Source organism: Dipodomys spectabilis, unplaced genomic scaffold, assembly GCF_019054845.1.
Source record: "Dipodomys spectabilis isolate Male_0828 unplaced genomic scaffold, ASM1905484v1 ptg000086l, whole genome shotgun sequence".
NCBI classification, from domain to species: domain Eukaryota; kingdom Metazoa; phylum Chordata; class Mammalia; order Rodentia; family Heteromyidae; genus Dipodomys; species Dipodomys spectabilis.
The window spans coordinates 1,673,274-1,679,130 of NW_024870763.1; the positions used below are offsets into that span (position 1 = coordinate 1,673,274).

The following is a 5,857-nucleotide window of genomic DNA, read 5'->3' on the forward strand; positions in this document are numbered from 1 at the left end:
TACTTACACAAGTAAGGTAAGGAATTCATTTCTTTTCTAACTTGTTACCCCTTCTCCAATTTTTCCCTCTTCTCTCCCAACTCCCCCCCCCAAGATTATTTCCAACATATTGTCTTGTGAGTATCACAGTTGCATAGGTTACTCCTTTGTCCTTTGTCTCACCATTTTGTTTTTTCTCTTTCCATTTCCAAGTTCAGAACAACATATTTACAATACCCGGGCATCAGATTAAAATACAGTGTCTTCAGGCGATGAACTATAGGTGTGGAAAACACAAAAGGATAAAAACAAATCACGTAGTATATTAAGAACAACAAAAAGTTAAATCACAAGTGTTGATTTAACTTTGAATCACCTTATAGAGTCATATGTACATAGCTATTGAGCTATTCTGCTCAACTATTAATATTATCCTTGATGTACACAATAATGTTCCCCTATTACCCAGTAATCCCACTTCTGGGCATTTACCCTAGTGACCACAAACAAGGCCACACTAAAGCTACCAGCCCAATTATGTTTTATCACAGTAGTATTTACCCTAGTTAAGATATGGAATAAACCCGGATGCCCCTCAGTAAATGAATGGATCAAGAAAGTGAAACACACACACACACACACACACACACACACACACACACACACACACACACAACAGAGAGATATACGTACATGCAATACTATATTTTCATCAGAAAAAAAGGTACCATTTCATTTTTAAGGAAATGGAAGATCTTGGAAAAAATCATATTAAGTGAAGTAAACTGGACAAAGAAACATAGGTCCCATGGTTTCCATTATTTGCAATAATTAGTTTACACAAAGGATAATATCATGTATTTTAATTTGACATTTTGTTCTATATTGAGCATGCAACATTATTGGTATAGTGTTTGTTATTATTTCTGCAAACAGGCAGATATATTTAAAGAATTATGTTCATCTTATCCATTACTGAAGGAAGCACAACAAAAAGAGCAACCCCTACTCAGAAGAACAACTCCTACTTACTTAGCTTCATTCTATTTTTTTTTTTTTTTGTGAAAATACTATACAGAGGGGTTACAATTACATGGACAAGATAATGAGTACATTTCTTAACAAGGATTGTAGCCTCCTCCTTTGTTTCTCCTTCCTATCCCTTCTGAACCTCCCCCCGCCCCCCACCTAAACCTCCCCCCTTCCCCCCCCACCAAAATTGTAAAGTTTGTTTTCGACATAACAACTTGTATATTTCATTGTTGCAATGGGTCCACCTGTTTCCCTATTTAAACGATTTGTTTTTCCCCTTCTCCTCCACAAATTATACCGACATCAAATACAGTGAAAGCAGGGGTTATACTGTGGGGGACATACAAAGCAACAAATAACTAGTCTTATAAATGTGTTAGAAACAATCGCATGAAAGAAAAAAAATTGAATGCATATCGTAAGGTTCATTTCCCTAACATCACCTTATCTGACATTTCCTGCTTGACTCAGACATATACTAGATATTGCAAATATGGAAACCATGTAAGACCAGTGTTGTCCCCTGTATCCTCATGTTGTACATTACAACTCTATACCGGTTCATCCTGTATATCTACTATCTTCTACATTGTGACCTAAATGCCCCAGCAATTCTACGTTGCTTTACTTTTTAAAATTTCTCTCTTAATGTTTGATGTTGGTTTGTGTGTGTGTGTGTGTGTGTGTGTGTGTGTGTGTTTCTGTGTGCGTGTGTGTGTGTTTACAAAGATCAGAAGACAATATTTTTCTTCATTTAGAATACATCTTTCAGGTCATTGTAAGTTGTGGCTAATGGGAGAAGTCTCTTGCTATTTTAAGGATGAAACAGAAAAAGATATTTGTGCATGTACCACAGTTGCTTTATTAGTCTGTAGTTGAACACTGAACTTCGATTTATATCTTGGTTCTTGCTGTGAATGATGAGTACAATGAACTGCAGATATATTTGAGTTACTCATAGAGAAATCATCACATGATTGGTGGGGCAGATGATATTTCAACTTTGAAGTTTTTAGAAAGCTGCATATTACTTTCTACAAAGAGAATACTAACCTGCATTTTGTTGAAATGTGTAGAAAATTTCCTTTTCTCCACACTCTCAGCATTATTACCTTTATTATAAGGTAATAAAGGGCATGTTTTTATTATCTTCAGTACTCCAGACTGGCCTTAGACTTAAATCCAACCTCCTATATGCTTGGAATTAAAAGCCTTTACCACCACACCCGATTCCTTTGATTTTTTGATAAAAGTTACAGTAATTATGAAGTAGTATCATAGTAATTTTGAATTACATTTCTCTAATGACTTCTGCTGAAAAAGAATTAAACCAGCATAGAAGTGGTATTAAAGAACTTTGTAAACCCACTGGAAATTTTCAGGGCTTTAAGGAGAGCATGTCTATTCAGAACTTTTGTCCACTTTTAATCAAGTTTCTTTTTAATCTCATCTTTAATCTTTCTATACAAAATCAATAATTAATTCAAGGTATTAGAAAGGAACAATATTAAGCAAATCCTAACATTTTCCATTTTAAATAACATGATATTGCTTAATCATTTTCTGTTTATGCTTGAGACCATATAACTCACTTTAGTCAGACCTCTTACAAGGTTGTATGCATTTTATTTATTTCACATTGATTGTTCTTTCCAAAGACTGCGGGTCTAATTTCCTTATTTTCTTTCAGTCTCAAGTAGTTCAGATTTCAAATGAAGAATAAATGTACGGAAGCAAACAAAAAATAATATAGTTCCTCTCATCTGATGATGTCTTTACAAGAATGAGGAAAGAGTTCATCCAAGGACCTATGATAGGACATCAAAAAGAGAATCCATTCTTCTAGGTCTTACTTAACTTTGCAATGTAACTTAAATGATGTAAAACACAATATAATGCTCAGATACTTTTATGTTTTATCAGTTTTGCACATTTTCACATGGACTTCACCTCAGTCTACAACATTCCTTCATTATTTTGTCCTGATATTTTTACAATATCAAGACATAAGATAACAAGTTTGATTTACAGCATGAGAAATAATCCACCTGGCTTCCTTGGAAGAAGAGCATGGTCAATAGATAACATTACTTCTGTTTGCTCACTATATGCAATGATTTCTGTAGTACTTATCGCATTCTTTTTAGTATTTTAAAAAAAACTGCTGGCTAAACTTAAAACTCATTCATGGAAATTTATGTTAAGTATTTCACAAGTTTTAATTTCCTTAATTCTTAAGATAACATTTTCTATAATGCTAATGTTATTGCCATTTTAGTGTTGGGAAAATTGTAATTAAAGGCAATAAGTGCATGGCCCAAGCACACACTGTGAGGAAGGAAATGAGTCAAAGTTTCCAAAAGTCTTTCAGCAATACACAAAAGGTAGGTAAAATCTCTCCATTCTCTTACACTCTCTATTCAATGTTCATATTGTCCAAGAAATAATACCATAGCAATTATTGGCCATGGTGATTGTTTTCTGTTACATTTTGTCTTCAACACAGACTGTGTTGGTGACATTGGGTTATCATGCACAGAGCTGAGCTTATAAGAGAGACAAATATATTCTGTCCCATTTTTCCAGGTTCCATTTTAAAAAGTACTAAATTTTTAAATATCATCACTTTCTTAAGAATCCAAAAAACGAAAAAAAAATCACAAATAATCACTCCAAAATGCTTTATAAGTAGGAGATGATAAAACAAGCCACCGTGAAGTAAACTTTCTTCCACTTTTAAAATTATTCTGAAAGCCTTTTGCTGGTTGGTCACACCTGTAATCCTAACTACTTGGCATATTTACTCAGGATCCAGAGATCTGTGGATAACAGTGGAAGCCAATCAGGACAAAATAAATTCATGAGATTATTTTTCAAAAATTTTAATGTTAGCAAAGGGCCAGGAATGGAGATGTAGCTCATATAGTAGCTCACCAATCTAGAGAGCAGGCCTAGCAAGACTTTGACGCCCTTTTTTCAAACTGTGAGCACACCAACATACATGCAAGTGCATGAGAACACGTGCACGTGCACACATACACATTCATTCAAAATACCTTCATATCAGTGTTTTGCATTAATTTCTTTGTTAGCCATATTATATGAGTAAAATAAAGGAAATAAACTCTTTCATCTCAGAACATTTTCATATGTTTTTTATTTTAAAAATACTGTACAGAGAGGTCACATTTACATGAGCAAGTAATGAGTACATTTCCTAACAAGCTTTTTTGCCTCCTCCTTTATTTTCCCTCTACCGTCCTTTCCCGCCCACCTCTACAAGTACACTCCCCTCCCCACTTCCCCTGCCTAAATTGTAAAGTTCAGTTTTCAACATAGTGTTACAATGGGTCAACCTGAATCCCTATTTCAGCATTTTGTTTTTTTCCTTCCCCTCCCCAAATTACAGGAGCGTATGTACAAGAGGTGGCACACCAAATTCAAATACAGTGAAAACAGGGGTTATAGCATGGGGGAGAAACATATAAAGAAACAAAAAAAATCACATAGCCTGTTATAAGTACGTTAGAACAATAGCAAGCAAGAAAGAAAAAACAGTTGTGTTCCTATTTGGGGGTTCATTTCCCTTAACAACATCTTATCTGGTCATATGTGCATAGATTTTGACCTTTTCTGCTTATCCCAGATATATTTGTTATTAAAAATTAGGGAAACCCTGTGACCTATGTTTCTTTGGACTTGGCTTACATCACTTAATAATTTTTTTCAAAGTCTTTCCATTTTCTAACAAATTGGGTGATGCCATACTTTCTCATGGAGGCATAGAATTTCATTGGTATAAATAGCATATTTTCTTGATCTATTTATCTGATGAGGGGCATCAGGGTTGGTCCTATATCTTAGCTATCTTAAACAATGCTGCAATAAATATAATTGTGATGGTAGTTTTAGTACCGTCTTGTTTGTGATCTTTTGGGTAAATGCCCAAAAGTGGGATTGCTGTGTCTTAGGGGAGTTCTATGTGAAGTCTTTTGAGGAACCTCCATACTACTTTCCAAAGTGGTTGAACAAGTTGACACTCCCACCAAGAGTGTAGTACAGTTAACTTGTGGCCACATCCCCTCCAGCATCTGTTGTTGTAAAAGTAAGGAACGGTACAGGAATTTGCCTGCCATCCTTGCACAAGGGCCATTCAAATCTTCTCTGTATCGTTCCAATGTTAGAGTAGGTGATGCTGAATGGAACATAGAACATGTTTTATAAATAAAGTGTAATTGATTTTCTTAAACTAGACAATTCAACAAAAAGTAAGTTTAAAAGAATTTTCATGAAATTTTAGAGCCATATACTTCTTACATAAGCACACATTTAAGAATAAAATCAAGATGGACAGGTCAAAAACAAAATAATTCCAGATATTTATTGTTCAAGAGATGTGTAGGAGGAGGAATTCAATTATTCTATACAAGGCACCTGTCATTATGAACACTGTAGCAAGTGTTAAGTTTAGTTAAAAGTTTTAATGGTTTAAATATATTTTGGGAATTTGCTTATATATGCTAAAACAAGGATTGTTTGGCAGGTAATAAAACTTTTCGTTAAAGTATTTAAGATTTGTGGTAACAGACATATGCTACTATGTATGTATATTTCAGAGTTTATATGAACATTACTAATGAGAAATTGCCAAGTCTTTGTGTAAAGAAGCAGAATATAAAGAGTTAAGACTTGATTAACTACAAAGTTTCTGTTAAAACTATAGGGCTTCCTTATTTTATTTTATGTTTTAAAATTTTTTGGGGTCCGGTCGGGGACCTGAACTATGGGCCTGGGCGCTCTCCCTCAGCTCTTCAGCTCAAGGCTAACACTCTACCACTTGAGCCAC

The 5,857-nt window shown here is 34.5% G+C and overlaps 1 non-coding gene across 1 annotated transcript; it reads right to left on the reverse strand.

Annotated features, from left to right (window-relative positions):
• Positions 1–5,112: 5,112 nt before the first annotated feature.
• Positions 5,113–5,219, reverse strand: LOC122111709. Its single transcript, XR_006148037.1, has one exon. It is a non-coding gene; the product is annotated as a U6 spliceosomal RNA (small nuclear RNA).
• Between the last annotated feature and the right edge of the window lie 638 nt (positions 5,220–5,857).